This window comes from Leuciscus leuciscus (assembly GCF_965113295.1).
Source record: "Leuciscus leuciscus genome assembly, chromosome: 1".
Lineage (NCBI taxonomy): Eukaryota > Metazoa > Chordata > Actinopteri > Cypriniformes > Leuciscidae > Leuciscus > Leuciscus leuciscus.
The window spans coordinates 28,777,925-28,794,958 of NC_138725.1; the positions used below are offsets into that span (position 1 = coordinate 28,777,925).

Below are 17,034 nucleotides of genomic sequence, written 5' to 3' on the forward strand. Positions count from 1 at the left end.
GAACAAAGAAAAGAGTTGTCTGATGATGTTGGCTATATTATAGCATTCATCATTTGAACTTGATCACTGAACTCATTAAGATCCTTCTTTCTGACTTCGATTTATGTTGTTGGTTAAAGCATAACTGGGAATCTCCATGAATGGCCAGAATTTTTTATATAATATAAAGGATTTCTTAAAAGTTGTTTTTAAAAAAAAATCTTTCTTTTAGGCACACTAGTGATGTTGCGTTCGTGAACGAATCGTTCTTTTTGAACGAATCCTTTAGGTGAACGAATCGTTCTCGTTCACGTAATCCATTGACTCATATTTCTCGTTCACTGAAATGTGAAATCCCTCCCTCCACAGCAGCGCGGCGCTATTAGCAGCGCATGCGCAGCTCAGTGAACCGGTGTTTTCAACCTGTTAAAGAATGAACCTCGAGCCAATAGCCTTCGAGTATGAGATGTGCCGGAGCATGTGATTTGTTGGATGTAGTGAACGAATACGCCCTTCACTGACTGTGACCGAGTTGCTTTTGAGTCTGAACGAGAGAGAGATCTTATCGTTTGTGAATGAGTTGAACGAACTGGTACATGTCGTTCATGAACGAAAATAACCAGTTGTTTGAACGATAATGATATGGCGAACCGATTGAGCTAGCTAGGTTTGTGTAGTTAGCATGTTTGCATCAAAGAAACAAATTTACACTTTACCATTGTAATGAAAACAGGTTAATAACGCAAGCTAATGGTTAAATATAACAAAGACAAATTAACATCGTCATTTTTTACTTGGTTTGAGCTAAGGGGGGTGCACTTGACTATGTTTACTTGATTTAAATTTACACTTCTCGTTACCTGCTTTTCTTATATTTTGTTTGTGTGTTTTAGTCTTAGTTTTGTGGTATTTTGCACTTTGAACAATTTACTTGACTACTTGTGTTAATTTTGTATTATCAAAAATGAATTCATTACGTTTTATTCATGTCATATGCACTTCTCTAAAAACTAAAACAAACCAAAAAAACATGACAGTATTAGTTAGGTCTCATTTGCGTAACGTCAGCAAATATCATTTCAGTTCGGGCTGTGAAGGGGCATGTATTTGGTTGGATCTACTGAACGAATATGCCTATCACTGACTGAGATCGCTCGTTTCGAGTCTGAACGAGAGAGAGAGATCTCGTTCGTGAACGAATTGAACTAACTGGTACTTTCGTTCGTGAATGAGAGTACTGGGTAGATCGGTCATTTAGCATGTGATTCAATCTCATTCAAAGCGCAGTTATGTGTGCACATATAATTGTTTATATTCATATTCAACATACAGAACATCAACGTTTAATATAATCCCAGATTTATGAATGTGTATGTCTGACTAAACAATTAAAATGTTAATTATGCAAGAAAACCTTGGTTTGGTCATCTGAACCACTTATTTAGACTTAGGCATATGTTATTAATTTAGTAAATAAGGCACACATTTTAACAAAGCCAAATCACTTTTTTTTTGTAACAAGTAAATATGTTTGTTAAGACATAGCATAAAATACACTCTTTTTCACCACCTGCTGCAGTATATATGTAATATGAAGAAATTATCACTGAACGAGTCAGTGAACAAATCTGAACAAATCATTTTGGTGAACGAACTGAAAATGAACGAGTCTCTGGAAAGAATCAAAATTTCCACCACTAAGGCACACACAGACGTCAAGATTCAGTCTATGCATCTCAACAATGGTGACGAGCAGAATATTCAATTAGGAAAAGTAAATTACAAAGACAATTCAGATCATAATTTATTCATACCGCAATGCATGATGGGAGCCATTAATGAGTTGTGATTGGTGGCAGCCACTGCAACATGCTTTATTATTGTCACCATTGTTGAGATTCACAGGCTGATTATTGATGTCTGTGTTTTAAATGAAGTAATCTGAACATCTATTTATCAGAACAATGTTTATTAAATATTTTGAATTAATAAGTAAAGTACCAATAATCATAGGCTGAAGAATCACAAAACTGCTGCTAACAAGTTAAACCAAACTATCTCAACAAGTTTCCTTTTTCAGATCACAGCATGATTATGTCAAAACATAACCAACACTATCAGATCACATTTTACTTTGTTCATTTACCTGTTATAAATCAATAACAGCAGACAAACAACAGTAAAAATTAAAGTAAACATATAATGGTCTAGAGCCCAACTAAAGCAAACACGCATCACCTTAATGGTAACTTACAATTTGTGATTTTCTCCTTCAGTGATTCTGCTTGTTAACATCAGGTATTTTCAATAATGCTCAATAGTCACTTAATTAATCACTTAATTATCTCATTAACTTTAACACTCTTGAGTGTGGACTCATATACACTCCCAGCCCCAGGAGTGTTAATTTAACACCGCTCCATCTGAAAGCAGGTGAAGGCGATTTACTACTAATCAAGGGAACCGGCTTTACTGACGAGATGCGCATAACAATATCGTGCGATATATCGCCCATCCCTAATTTTTTCCTACTATGGAAGTCAATGACACCAGAGACTGTCTGGTTACTGACATGTCCACAGTAGTCGATTGTCGAGTTCACGCGCATAGGTTTCGTACCTATGATCACGCGCGTGAACTCGACAATCGACTACTGTGGACTAACAACATCATGTTAAGAGCCTAAAAGCAGGTTTAAAACTTGCCCCATTGAAGTCAACAGGGTGCAAATTTTAAAAAGAGGATAACACGGTGTAGGCAACACCGATTTTTGTCGTTGTTCTCTGTACTGACAGCACTCCAAATGTACAAAAAAATGAGCTCAATGTTAAAATTGACCGGAGTTCTCCTTTAAAGCCCGACTCCGACAAGTCGAAAATAAATGTGCGTTTCCAACAAATTAATAATCTAAACGACAATCTCACGAGTCCCGAGAAAAAAAATATATATCTCAGAAAGTGCACTATCGCGCTGCGCTGGACTTCCCGTTATCAGCTCCACTTATGAGCCGCAGTCTAATCCTGTTTACATGAAATAAGCCTGCTCCCGAGCAGGTTTAAGCTTGCGCACCTGTTGCTATGACAGCAAGTCCAGGATGAGCGTCGAAGAACCAAACAATCCAAGATCATGCCAAATCGCCAACAATCAAATCCAGCTAACTGAGTTAACGACGTACGAAGAACGGGCCCCTGATCTCTTTTTCTCTTGGCTTTTTTGCTGTAACAAATGTGTTTTATAAACACATAATTATAGCAGCCAGAGAAAGTTTTATATTAAAGAGTCAAGGGTCAAGAGCACAACTAAAGCAAACGCTAACCACCATCATGGTGACTTTAAAATACACCTATTGTTTTCATTCAAACGGAAATGAAATAAAGTCAGTCTGGTTAGTAATAAGTGAAGCTGGTAATGCTGTTTGTGGAGTTGTTTAATCCTCCTCTGCTGAGATCTTCACAGATTTAATGTCTTCTTTTCTCTTCAGTTGATTTCATCTAAGGCTGTGTCTGAAGTCAGTTGTAGTTCTTGTGTTTCTCTTTCCTTCAGTGATTCTGCTTGTTAACAGCAGGTGTTCATAATTAATGCCCAATCATCACTTAATTATCTCATTAACTTCAACACCGCTTTATCTCTGTAGTGTGCACACATATGAACACTGAGCAGTGTTAATTTAACATGGGCGTTTTTCTGTGTACTATTACATAAATCTTACCCGTTTCATTTACATATGACTGACAAATATGAATCACATTCAGTCTATTAATACAATTACATAAATCTTATCTGTTTCATTTATGTATGACTTAAAAATATGAATCACATTCAGAGTATTGATTGGTTTATGTTAAAACTATGTAATCCAAATGGATGGAAATTTTATATGCAATTCAAATACATAAATCTTATGTTTAGACACAAAACATTTTTTGAGTGTATCTGAGACGTGAGCAGTTGTCTTTTTTTTACTCTAAATATAGTAATAAAAAGCATCACTAATAACTCAAGTGTTAGTCACTAGTAAACATCCTTTTCTCTTTAAAATAACGGTCCAGATCACTAGTAGTCCTTAAAGAGTGACTGTAACTCTTGAGTAATTATTAGTGATGCTTTTTATGACTATATTTAGAGTAAAAATGATGACTGGTTACGTTTTAGACACACTATAATGTTGTTTATAATTTAGGAACAGTTAGTTAATACACAGAAAAAACTCCAGTGTTAAATGAACTCTCCTGGGAGTTTATATGGCTCTGGACTCAAGAGTGTTAAAGTGTTAAAATACGAGTGTTAAATTAACACTCAAGAGTGTTAAAGTTAATGATATAATTAAGTGATTCATTGAGTGATGATTGACCATTATTGAAGACACCTGATGTTAACAAGCAGAATCACTAAAGGAGAAAAAGCACAATTTTAAGTCACCATTATGGAGATCAGTGTTTGCTTTAGTTGGGCTTGTGACCCTTTCACGTTGAACTTTAGTTTTTATTTGGTTGTTGTAACTAAGTTATAACTACCAGATGAACAAAGAGAAAAGTTGATCAGGTGGTGTTGGTTATGTTTTGACATCATCATCATTTGACCTGAATCGTTAAACTCATTTAGAGTCTAATCTCTGGCTTAAATGTATATTGTTAATTACAGCATCACTGTGATTCTACAGCACAAAATCCAGAATTTTCTAAATAATCCAACAGATGTTTTAAAAGTTGTTCTGATGAAGATAAAAATCTTTCTTTTAGGCACACACAGACATCAAGAATCAGTGTATGAATCTCAACAATGGTAACAAACAGAATATTCAATTAGGAAAAGGAAATTACTAAAACACTTCAGATCATAATTTATTCATACCGCAATGCATGATGGGAGCCATAAATTAGTTTTGATTGGTGGCACCCAGATTGCACTGCAACATTCTTTATTATTGTCACCATTGTTGAGATTCACAGGCTGATTATTGATTTCAAAGTCATTTGATCAGAACAACTTTTGAGGAATATTTTGGATTATATTGAAAATGCTGAAAATTGTTTGATATAGAATCACAGGGCTGCTGTACAAGGTAGTCATAACTCTCGAAATGAGATTTGAGATTCAGGTCAATTTATGATTATGTCAAAATATAACCTGATCACCTTTTCTCTTTGTTCATCTGGCAGTTATAACTCAGATACAACTGCCAAACAAAATCTAAAGTTAATGATTAAAGGGTCAAGAGCCCAACTAAAGCGGACACTGATCACCATAACGGTGTCGTAATTTTTTTTGATTTTCTCCTTTGGTGATTCTGCTTGTTAACATCAGGTGTCTTCAATAATGGTCAATCATCACTCAATGAATCACTTAATTAGCTCATTAACTTTAACACTCTTGAGTGTTAATTTAACACTCATATTTTAACACTTTAACACTCTTGAGTCTGGAGCCATATAAACTCCCAGGAGAGTTCATTTAACACTGGAGTTTTTGCTGTGTAGTTATTAATGAGGCTAATCTCATTAAGTGATTATTAATTACCTAATAATATCCTAAACTTGATATCACTTTCTGATTAATTGCTTGTTTCTATATTAGTTAATAGTAGAAGCTGAAGTGTTAATGTAGAACTACTCATTAGTCCTTCATTACTTCCTGCATAATTACTTATTAATGACGAACCATTATTATAAAGTGTTACCGACTTGTGCCAGCTTAAATAAAACCTGATAGATGATAAAACAATACAGTAAATGTACAATAGCTACAAACACAGAATAAACCTTCAGTCAGTTCTCTCCTGTCCTGCCAGATAAAGGGGAAATTAATAATAAAATAAGAAACTCAGGAGTCACAAACATCCATCAAACCTCAAGTAAAGAGTCCAGTATCAGTGTCAGATAGACAGAGGTCATGAGCAAGGCAGATTATTCAAGAGATGTGTTAGAAAATGTCACGTTGTGTCACATTTAACACAATAAAAGTGTAAGTCGTTTTAACACACAAATTGTGTCAGGTAATTATACTTAGATGTCATTTTAAAAATAAAGCGAAAGTGGCAGATGTAAAAATATTAACCGTTTAATCAATAGTCGAATACAGAATGCGTGTGCACACAAAGGCAATGTTTCAAGCTCAATGACTGGACAGACTCACTGTACTGGACATTATTCAGTTATTCACGCTTCAACCCCTAATTGATAATGCTGCTTTTGACAAAAGTTCATGAAGAGATAACAGTTAACAGAGTTTGCACTTTGAATTTAATTAAAATGTAGCAACTGACAAAATATTGTATATAAATGACTGTTATTTACACTGGCCTGTTTGTTTGAGAACATAGCAAACACTGCATACCATTCACAGTGATGGTGAGTGTCGGCACGCTCTTATAAAATGATGAGTTGAAAATCAAGAAAATATTCATAAACTCTGAACATCACAAAAAGCAACTAAAGTCACAGCAAAAACAACTGTTATATACTGAAAGATTCTGAACACACTGTAGTTACTAATGTACAGAATAGATAATGCAACATTGCTAATCTTGTGCTGCAGAACCACAAGAATAAAAAACTTCAAGTCAAGGAAAGTCAGAAATCAGATATTAAACACTTGCTGAGCTTAACAAAACTGCATAATGATATTTACATCTGATTTCTATCATGTTTTTTCCTGATGCTTCAAATAGGGCTGGGCGATATATCGCATGATATTGTTATGCGCATCTCGTCAGTAAAGCCGGTTCCTTGATTAGTAAATCACCATCACCCACAGCAAAAACTCCAGTGTTAAAGGTGCTGTATGTAGCTTTTTTACCAAAACGAATCCTTTTTTTTACTGCCTGTGTGTGAAGGGGTTGTAATCTCACATTAAAATTATCCAGTTTTCGGGTTTTGCTATTACCTCTGAAAGCAAGTATTCTTATTTTTATGTGAAGGTCCCGGGTCGGATTTACCGCCAGTGACGTCACCTTCACGCGCGCTCCCGAGCCTCTTGCCTCTCGCCTCGTCTAGCCTGACTTTGCACTCAATAGCGACGACACCCCAGTCAACATGTTGATCTCACAGTGATCTCTCCATATGACCACAATGTGAGTTCACAGTGAGCTAAAAGTGTAACCGCACTGTGCACTCACTGTGTGCTCATATTATGGACACAATTAGTAGTAAATCACCATCACCTGCTTTCAGATGAAGCGGCATTTAGGGCTGAGGAGATAATTAAGTGATTAATTTAGTGATGATTGAGCATTATTGAAGACACCTGATGTTAACAAGCAGAATCACGGAAGGAGAAAATCACAAATTGTAAGTTACCATTAAGGTGATGGGTGTTTGCTTTAGTTGGGCTCTAGACCATTATATGTTTACTTTAATATTTACTGTTGGTTGTCTGCTGTTATTGATTCATAACAGTTACATGAACAAAGTGAAATGTTATTTTATAGTGTTGGTTATGTTTTGACAATCATGCTGTGATCTGAAAAAGGAAACTTATTGAGATGGTTTGGATTAAACTGTTAGCTGCAGTTTAGTGATTCTTCAGCCTATGATTATCAATACTTTACTTATAATTCAAAATATTTAATAAACATTGTTCTGATCAAAAGACATTCAGATAAATTCATTTAAAACACAGACATCAATAATCAGCCTGTGAATCTCAACAATGGTGACAATAATAAAGCATGTTGCAGTGGCTGCCACCAATCACAACTCATTAATGGCTCCCATCATGCATTGCGGTATGAATAAATTATTATCTGAATTGTCTATGTAATTTACATTTCCTAATTGAATATTCTGCTCCTCACCATTGTTGAGATGCATAGACTGAATCTTGACGTCTGAGTGTGCCAAAAGAATGATTTTTTTTTTAACAACTTTTAAGAAATCCTTTATATTATATCAAAAATTCTGGGCATTTAACCAACAACATAAATCGAAGTCAGAAAGAAGGATTTTAATGAGTTCAGTGATCAAGTTCAAATGATGATTGTCATAATATAACCAACACCATCAGATCACTTTTTTCTTTGTTCAACTGGTGATTATAATTCAGAAACAACAGACAAACAAAATCTAAAGTTAATAATATATGGGTCTAGAGCCCAACTAAAGCAACCATTGATCGTCATAACGGTAACTTACAATTTGTGATTTTCTCCTTCAGTGATTCTGCTTGTTAACATCAGGTGTCTTCAATAATGTTCAATCATCACTAAATGAATCACTTAATTATCTCATTAACTTTAACACTCTTGAGTGTGGACTCATACACTCCCAGGAGTGTCAATTTAACACTGGAGTTTTTGCTGTGTACAAAGAGCCGTAGTTAACTGACAAGCTGAGCCATATCGCATTAATTATCGCTAGCGATAGCAATATTAATGCGATATGGCTCAGCTTGTCAGTTAACTACAGCTCTTTGTAGTAAATGCCGCTCCATCTGAAAGCAGGTGATGGCGATTTACTACTAATCAAGGAGCCGGCTTTACTGACGAGATGCGCATAACAATATCGCGATTTAAAGCGCTCAGCCCTAAGACCAAAGAGCCCAACTACAGCAAACACTGACCTCTACAATGGTGACCAAACCAAACTCTTCAAACAAACTTCAACATGTAAACCTCTTAAACATAATTTCTAAACATCGAAACTTCCCGCTATAACTGTCTAAGAATGTTAGGGGGGATAATGTTCTATCAATGTCATCACTAAACATGTTTGAAATGTTTATAGAGAGTGTTATCCTACCTTTTAGCAGAACATTCTGGTTACAAAAATAAAATTAACTACAGAAAATATTACAAGAACATAACATAATGCTCTCAAAACATTCATAGAACAATAACATTTCTAGCTGGGATGAGCTCATATTGTGGTCATAGTTTGAGCACAAAGTGAGAGCGCTGTGCGGTTACACTTTTAGAACACTGTGAACTCAGATTGCTGGCGTTGTGACCACATGGTGACATCACTGTGAGATCATAGTGTTGACTGGGACTGCAACTTATGACATGGACTTATGACTTATGCAACTTATGACATGTCTGATAACACTAAGAAACGACCGGCGCCCAGCAAAACACAGACTCCAACACAAACTCCACATATTCATAAAAATAAAATTCTGCTGAAGCTCGTAAGGCCAGACGTGAATCGGATGAACTTCGGGTAAAAAACACGGATCAACATCGGCAGGGCATTAAATCATGGAGAAACCTTATCTACAAACCTAGAATGTACATTTCCTGAAGAAAATGTGAAGTGGTGTTTGCAGTGGCAAAATTCAGCACGGTTGATAGGGTTCCATACTTATCATGGTACGAGCATGGAGCATTAGTTCAACGTCAAGCTGATAAAAGTAGCCTATTATTGTAACGTTGCAGTGGGAGTTTACCTGAGTTTCCAGCATGTTGTGGGATGCTTTGTGTGTTGCGTCTCAGTCTGGCCGGTACCCACTGCTCGCTCATAACATAATTCGAGCACGCGTAAGAGCACGCGCTTATAAACTTATTGGTTGCAATCTGAAACATCACCACTAGAGGCCACTGAAAACTACATACAGCTCCTTTAAATGAACACTCCTGGGAGTGTATATGAGTCCACACTCAAGAGTGTAAAGTGTTAAAATATGAGTGTTAAATTAAGACTCAAGAGTGTTAAAGCAACAACATGGAACTTTTCAACCTTCATAATATATTTCCAAGACCCTTGTGATGGTACATCGACTTACAATAGGTTGAATGACACGTCTGCCATAGCCTGGCGGGGTCTGTATCGCTTTTACTGGCACTATGTAACTTCATGGTTCGGGTAGCAACCAGAGCGCAAAAAGAACTACAAAATTTGACTGCTTTACGGCATACGTCACTTCCCCCACCACTTCCTCAAATTTGGACGTGAGAGGCCAACCAGCGTTTGTTTTCGGCTTTCGTGCGTATGTTTTTGTCATGGGGGCTGTTGTGTTTAGACCTGGCCACTTCATGCATTTTCTCAGATGGGATAGCTATCCGATCGTGAAAAGTCCAGGTTTAAATGCCCTCCGAAACGCATTCAAGACGGATTTGAATCCGATCCCTCAAACCACTTCAGGAGGAGACTTGAGACGCATTCCAGACGAAACTGGACAAGTGTAAATGCATATGGTTGTTGAAAGAAACCACATATGTAAATTGTACTCCTCCCAAAAATGCAAAAAAAAGAAAAAAAAAGTGTGAGAGCGTGTTATAGGCTATATGTTATATCCAGATATGACGACGCGCTGGAACACGCATCACCGCAGATGAGCAACTGCATCAAGCCAACGTGCAAACTATCGCAAATCAAAGTGAAAGTAAGTCGCAGATGCTTAACACACAATCTTCATCATTAAAAGTAAAGAAACGAAATGATCTTACCAGGCTTACTGCTCTCTCTTAAGGCGGGCATACACTGTGCGATTTTCGTCCGATTTTGAGCCGAATTCTGACTCGTGCGACTCTTTTTCGGGTCGGGCCGATTTTCAGCTTTGTCGTGCGTCGTTTGTCGTGCAGTGTTCGTGCAGTGTACAGGGGGAAACGAGAGGCGATTAACCTCTCACGACCGGCAATCGGATGGTCGGATGAATTTCTGGCATGTTAGAAATTTTGGTCGCTCCTCGTGACTATATCGCACAGTTGAAGCAGAGCTACGAACCGATCGCCCTAAACTCAGTGTTTTTCCTGCGCGAAAACAGTTTCATCTGCAGCAAAAAAAAAAAAAAGGGAGATCTTTAAGTTCTGTAGTTCAAAGCTACAAATGACTGTTGCTTCCCAGATAGCAACATTGTTTCGGCCCGGATCCGGCCCACATCTGGCACTTGTGGAATGCAGATCTGGCCCACATGCGGCGTGGAATGACGGCACTTGGGCGGACCGCTCCTGTTTGCCAGATCTGGGCCACAAGCAGGCCATAGCAATGCCACATGTCAGCCAAGAGCAAAGAAATAAACCAGAACTGGACCTTATCTGAGCCACAAAGTCTGTGTATATTAAATATGAAGTCATCTTAGCCTTAATAAGCCTGTTTACAAGCAGAATCACTGAAGGAAAGAAGAGAACAGAAAAAGAGACGAGCAGAAACACAAGAACTACAACTGACTTCAGCCACAGCCTTAGATGAAATCAACTGAAGAGAAAAGAAGACATTAAATCTGTGAAGATCTCAGCAGAGGAGGATTAAACAACTCCACAAACAGCATTACCAGCTTCACTTATTACTAACCAGACTGACTTTATTTCTGTCAGACGTCTACAGAAGTTTTTATTGAGAATTAACAGAGGTTTAACTCTAATGTGTTTCATTTAAAGTCACCATAACAGTGATTCATGTTTCCATTAGTTGGGCTCTTAACTCTGATTATATCTTGTGTCTTTTTTGGCCGCTGTGACAGTGTGTTTGTCAAACACATTTCCAGCAGCAAAGAAAGCTAAAGTAAAATAAGATCAGGTGATGATGGTTACCAGGTGATGATTTTATAGTCATCATGAATTAGCCTGTTTCACTGATGTCTTTGGAATCTAACAATTGTGTTGATCCAGTAATATTGTTACATCACAAACCCTGTGTTACTGCAGCATGAGATCCAGCAATATAATAACAATAAGTTAGAAGACTTTATCAAACATGAGCACAAAAGAATCGGTTTAATATGACACACACAGACATCAACAATCAGCGTATGAATCTCAACAATGGTGACAATCACAAATATTTAGATAAACAGATTAATTCAGAACATCACTGAAAAGCTAATAATTCATAACAAAAACAACAGCAAAAAATAAAAGCAAATATTTAGAATCAAACAAAATTATAGGACAATTCAGCTGCATAATTTATTCATGTTGCAATGCATGCTGGGAGTTTTGTACTATGCTGGTACCCTATGAGGAGTGGATAGTGCCACCTGCCACGGATATCTTACCGAAGTCGACAGTCGTGTACTTTTACGTGACAGAAGGGGTACGCCGCACCACAGACGCGTGACACCAACGCGTGACTCCAACGTCGCACCACAGCACGCCGCACCACAGACGCGTGACACCAACGTGTGACTCCAACGTCGCATCACAATAAAATAATATCTATTTTCCCCCCTAGCTTTTCTTATCTTTCCTTTGTTATCTTTCTAATCAATCATTCTTTTCTTGTATTCTGATGAAATTGAAAATATCACTGATACAAATTTTGTATTGTATACAAAGTTGTGTATGTCATTAATGTCATCTCTGAATGGTTTACAAACATAGTATTTTTTTTAAAAATAATTCACTCACTTTCTACTGGATATGAGGACTATGCAAATTATACACCATCAAAGTCACAACTTTTTGCACAATTATTAACAACAACTTTAAAGTTGAACAGATAAATTCATTAATTGTAATCTATAAACATAATATTCTGGAATGTGTCATTCTGAGTTTATACTTTTGAAGGTGGTAATAATTTTAATTTACACAGTTGACCATAATGGGCGAATACACAATATGAAACTATTCACGATATTGTTTACAGGAGAAGGTGACAAGAAAGTATTTTAATAGCCTATTATTTTCAAGAAATCAACAATGAAAAAATATAAGACAGGGAAATAGTCTTTTAGTCACAAAATGCAAAACAATGTGTAGGTTCATGTTCAAATGTTCAAAACTAGGGCTGTCAGTGTCGACTATTTTATTTATATATTTTTTGGTCATAAAGATAGATCTGAAGTGAACAATAGCCTTTATGACTTAAATACATATTACAAATGAGGCAATATAATTGGTTCAAATAAAGTAGGGTATTAAAAGTAATTAATTATTTTATTTTATTTAACAACACTATTAAAATACATGAAGAAATATATAAACAATGAACATATGTATATTATGTACAAATGCCAACAGAGGGCGCAAGAGGGCTGACGATAATTGTTACACTTTACATCAAGAGCAGTACTACGGTGACGCATAGCTGCTGCCACATACATATTATTTTTTCCCCTCAATTATGTTGTAATAACGAGATCTTGTGTCGTTTTAACGTCATCTTTTCTCGTAATAACGTGATCTTATGTCGTTAAAACAACATATTTTTCTCGTAATAACGAGATGTCGTTAAAAACGACATCTTTTTTTTGCCTTTATAAGGACATGTGTAGTCATGTACAAAATATGCCTTTATCCACATAAAATTGACAGCCATAGCGCCTTTATCACACTTCTACGTTCAAAAAGCTTAAGCAAATAACAGCCCCCAATCAGGCAAAATTAATCAATGAGGCCCTTTTTTAAAATATATTTTATATAGGCCTATAAGTTTTTTTTTTATATAATATATTATATATAGCCTAAGATTTATTTTTGTTAATAGGCTATATCTTCATTAGAGATATAATTAAACAAAAAGTAGTCAAAACACATCTAACAGAACATAGCCTAAGTTGTTTATTTTTTACAACATTGTGTTCTTATTTTGTTTAATTAACGAAATGTCAATCTTCATCTTTATAACAGAAGATACAATACAAAAATCTTCAAGATACAGCCATATAGGCTACAATCTTCACATGTATAACGGATTGTCACCTTATAAACAGTCCTTTGTGTGGTGGAATAAGCAATGCTATGTAGAAATATATGGTTACCGGTAGTATAATTTAAACTTTATTTTATTATTTTATTTGTTCATTAACTAATTATGCTAACTCAACTAATTTAATGTAAAGAGCTGGATACTAATTACTAATTAAATAATGTCAAATATTAAATGTAGGCTATTGATTAGAGTTGCCATAGACTGAAGGATTTTTCTAAACTAGTAGTAATTTATTTAAGCAATTAGGACTAATCTCACGTTTAAATTCAATCCTGGGTGTATGGCTATTCCGCGCTCAAGCGCATAAAACTTGCCGCAAAGCACCGGCAAAAGTAGGCTAATGATATAGCCTAATAAATGTGTCTGAAAAAAATAATGAAGCATTTTAATTGTTTATTAATGAACTAGTCTTTTCTAAATCAGTGTAGGCTGCCTGCAAACATATCTACATCTCCGCTGTAATGTAGCCTCTAGAGATGCGCCTTTCATACGGACAGGATCACATAATCAGATGGTATACCGTAGGCTATTTGCTTTCGATTGGATTTTTTTTCGTTGGTGGATAACATTTTTTTTTTATATATAAACTTTATATAGATAGTTATATTTCTCATGTCTGTGAGGCTTGTCTATACACTGTTTTTCGATTCATTTTTTAGACGCGCTCCAATTCACAGAGACCATGAAAGCGCGCCCTGTTCGTTTTATTTTATTTTACAAAAGCACAACGTTTTCTTGTTGTTGAGAGTTTACACAAATAAAAGTAGTTGCGACTGATGTATTATTCTTTTCTGTATGACCAGAAATGATGGAGTATTTAAGTTGTTTCCACTGTTGATAGGAAAATGCGAGTGATGGCACCGGCGCGTCCATGTCATGCAGTGCGCGCTCCACACTCCGCACAAACACGATATGCGCTTAATAATAGCGAACATTTATCTAGGTTAACGTTAGAGCGAGCGGCCATGCCAGACTGATAAGTCTTCTTCATGTTTAACAAATCAAATTCTGTTTTATTTTATTGCGCCAGTTTGAAAATGATCGACGACTGAAACACTTAGCCTATACAGATAAACGCCCAACGCTGGTGTTTTTCTTTAAACAAATTCGTTTAGTCTTTAAAATAAATATTGTTTGTGGGCTAATTAATGCCAAAATAATTTGTTTATTTTATTGGCTACTTTTATTTTTCATTTTTGTTTTGCATTGAATACCATTTAAAGGATTTGCTGTGCACCGCAATGCCATCCTCCCATAGAAAGCCACGTTAAGAGCCACCTTTATTTTCTTTATAATAAGGGTTTCTATCGGAAAACGCTTAACGCATAATTAAATGCATTGCGTTCATATTCTGGGCTCATCTGCTTTTCTGTAGGATAGTATGGTTTATTAATAAGGTGTGTAGGCTATAGCATTTGATCTTTATCACTGAAGTAGCCTATTAAGCCATTAAGCTTTTTCTTTATTATAAGGGTTTTCTATGGGAGGAAAATGCTTAGCCTAATATGCAATTAAACACAATGTTCGTATTCTGGGCTCATCTGCTATTAATAAGGTGTGTACAGAATTTGATCATTTAACATGAATGTCCGTTGGGGGCTGTTATTTCTTCAGCTTTTTGAACGTATGATAAAGACATGATTGGCTATCAATTTTATGTGGATAAAGGCATATTTTGTAGCCTACACAGTAAATTCCCCAGTGTTAAATCAACACTGCTCAGAGCACATATGGTCCCACTCTACATGGTGTTAAAGTAACACTGAAGCAGTGTTAAAGTTAATGAGATAATTAAGTGATCAACTGAGTGATGATTGAGCATTATTGAAGACACCTGATAATAACAAGCAGAATCACTGAAGGAGAAAATCTCAAATTGTAAGCCACCGTTATGGTGATGGGTGTTTTCTTTAGTTGGGCTCTTGACCCTTAAATTATTATCTTTAAATTGTGTTTGGCTGCTGTATCTGACTTACAACTGCCAGATGAACAAAGAAAAGAAGTGATCTGATGGTGTTGGTTATATTATGACAATCATCATTTGAACTTTATGTTTTTGATTTATGTTGTTGGTTACAGCATAACTGTGATTCTGCATAAATATCCAGAATTTTAGATATAATATAAAGATTTCTTGAAAATTTTTCTTCTTTTTTTTTAAATCTTTCTTTTAGGCACACACAGACATAAAGATTCAGTCTATGCATCTCAACAATGGTGACGAGCAGAATATTCAATTAGGAAAAGTAAATTACATAGACAATTCAGATCATAATTTATTCATACCGCAATGCATGATGGGAGCCATTAATGAGTTGTGATTGGTGGCAGCCACTGCAACATGCTTTATTATTGTCACCATTGTTGAGATTCACAGGCTGATTATTGATGTCTGTGTTTCTAAATAAATACATTTGAAAGTGTTTTGATCAGAACAATGTTTATTAAATATATTGGATTATAAGAAAAATGCTGATAATTATATGCTGTAGAATCACAGAACTGCTGCTAACAAATTACACCAAACTATCTCAATAAATTTCCTTTTTCAGATCACAGCATGATTATGTCAAAACATAACCAACACTATCAGATCACACTTTACTTTGTTCATTTAACTGTTAAAAATCAATAACAGCAGACAAACAAAGTCTAAAGTTAATAATATACAGTAAGGGTCAGGAGCCCAACTAAAGCAAACACCCATCACCATAACGGTGGCTTAACAATTTGTGATTTTCTCCTTCAGTGATTCTGCTTGTTATCATCAGGTGTCTTCAATAATGCTCAATCATCACTCAATTAATCACTTAATTATCTCATTAACTTTAACACTGCTTCAGTGTTACTTTAACACCATGTAGAGTGGGACCATATGTGCTCTGAGCAGTGTTAATTTAACACTGGGGAATTTACTGTGTACATGACTACACACTTGAGTGGAAAAAATTATATGTGGCAGCAATGCGTCACCGTAGTTTTTCATAAACTTCGATTTATGAATAAAGAATTTTCCAAGCAAAATGATTAAGTTGACTATCTACATAGAGGACAAAAATGTCTGTGTCAAAAAACTGTCATAAAAAAATTCAGCTTGGGAGCACAGACTTTGAACAGAAGTTTGGTATCATTTTAAATAATACCCTTGGCAGATTATGCTGAAGTAAAACAAAATAAGTAAATCCCCCCCCAAAAAGTTATATAGGTTTAAGTTTATGAAAATTAAAAAAATTAATTCTGGGAGCTATGGATAAGTTTCGTATGATGCACTATATCGCCAGCGATAATTAATGTGATATGGCTCAGCTTGTCAGTTAACTACGCTGCCGTGCAAAGGCAAAAGACCGTAACTTCGTTTTTGGTCGAAAATGAGTTATTTATATTTTTGCCACATTCAAGACCTTCTTTATCATGTGGATAATTATCTTGAATCAATTCCGTTGTTTTTTCGAGAAAATAATGATTTGTC

General features: G+C 35.7%; 3 long non-coding RNA genes across 3 annotated transcripts in view; 2 read left to right on the top strand and 1 right to left on the bottom strand.

The window, feature by feature from the left end:
• LOC309503446 overlaps positions 1–17,034 on the top strand; it is a 411,057-nt gene that overhangs the window by 119,712 nt on the left and 274,311 nt on the right. The gene's annotated exons all lie outside the window — the stretch shown is intronic.
• The window catches only part of LOC309503749, a 155,199-nt gene that overhangs the window by 116,595 nt on the left and 21,570 nt on the right, over positions 1–17,034 (top strand). The window lies entirely within an intron of this gene.
• Positions 1–17,034, bottom strand: part of LOC309503689 — an 86,832-nt gene that overhangs the window by 45,374 nt on the left and 24,424 nt on the right. Inside the window, exon 2 of the long non-coding RNA XR_014207820.1 lies at positions 4,386–5,436. This is a non-coding gene — a long non-coding RNA (uncharacterized lncRNA). The remainder of the gene's footprint in view (positions 1–4,385; positions 5,437–17,034) is intronic.